The sequence below is a fragment of the Cyprinodon variegatus genome, unplaced genomic scaffold (genome assembly GCF_000732505.1).
Source record: "Cyprinodon variegatus isolate N-32 unplaced genomic scaffold, C_variegatus-1.0 Scaffold41, whole genome shotgun sequence".
Taxonomy (NCBI): Eukaryota; Metazoa; Chordata; class Actinopteri; order Cyprinodontiformes; family Cyprinodontidae; genus Cyprinodon; species Cyprinodon variegatus.
This window is the reverse complement of record NW_015150494.1, coordinates 1067770-1068855: the sequence shown is the minus strand read 5'-3', so window position 1 is coordinate 1068855 and position 1086 is coordinate 1067770. Positions and strand designations below refer to the sequence as shown.

The 1086-nt window shown below is 40.7% G+C and overlaps 1 protein-coding gene across 1 annotated transcript in view; it reads left to right on the top strand.

Moving 5' to 3' along the window:
* dock5 (dedicator of cytokinesis 5) overlaps positions 1–1086 on the top strand; it is a 128772-nt gene that overhangs the window by 18328 nt on the left and 109358 nt on the right. The gene's annotated exons all lie outside the window — the stretch shown is intronic.

The following is a 1086-nucleotide window of genomic DNA, read 5'->3' as shown; positions in this document are numbered from 1 at the left end:
ATTGGCAAAGTGTCTCACTTACCTCCTAAATTCAAGAACAAATGCACTTATTTTAAGAAAAAATTACTTATCTAGATTCAGATTTTTTGCAGTGTAAGCTTCTTCTCAGAGGGCAGCAGGGATAACAGTCCATGCTTCCACTAACTCAGATCTTTGTAAACTAAAAAAAAGGTTACCAACTATGCAGATGACACGCAGCTGTACATTACAATGTCAATAGGAGATTATGAATCCACAGTAAATGTACAGGAGAAATTAACACAAAGATTTCCCAACAATTTCTTAAACTAAGAGAAAATGTTTCTCTATCCTTGTGGGGACTTTCAATTGACTTCCATTCATTTCTAACCCATTTCTGCAGCCTAACTGTGAAACTAACCCTAACCATTATGGGTTCATACCTAACCCCAACCTAAACTAAATTCACACTTTATCCCTTAACCTAACCCTAGAAAAGCAATTGTACCCCATGGTGACCAGAGGTTGGTCCTCACTAGAGCACTCGTCCCCACGATGTGCTGTGATGTATGGAAAAAGGTCCCCCTCGATGTAAGAAATACGCACCGTTACACGCATGCACATACACCCCCACACACAAAACTGATGTAATAGATTTTGGACCAAAGATCGTTCAAAAGTTATTTCCGTAAAAGTTGAAAAAACAATCCACTGGACTTGGTTTCCAAGAGTTGAAGACCTTTCGCTACCTCTCCAGGAAGCTTTCTCAATCACCACACCCCCCACCCCATCACAGAGGAACAAAGTACGTCCCCTCTTCAGCCGATGAACAATACCTCCTTAATGACCGACCCTTAACAATCATAGACAGGTTTCAGATATTACAGGCTAACAACGGAACCAAACGCTCATCGGTTTCCATTTGCATGTTTGCAAGCGATACAAGGCCTTGTCTCTATAAAGACTCAAACTCACTGCGGATCCAGACATTTGAATTGAGAAAGATTCCTGGAGAGGTGGTGAAACGTCTTCAAATCTTGGAAACCAAGTCCAGTGGATTGTTTTTTAAACTTTACGGAATGACCTGGATGACTGAGAATCTTCATCAGTTCAAAAGTTAACACACAG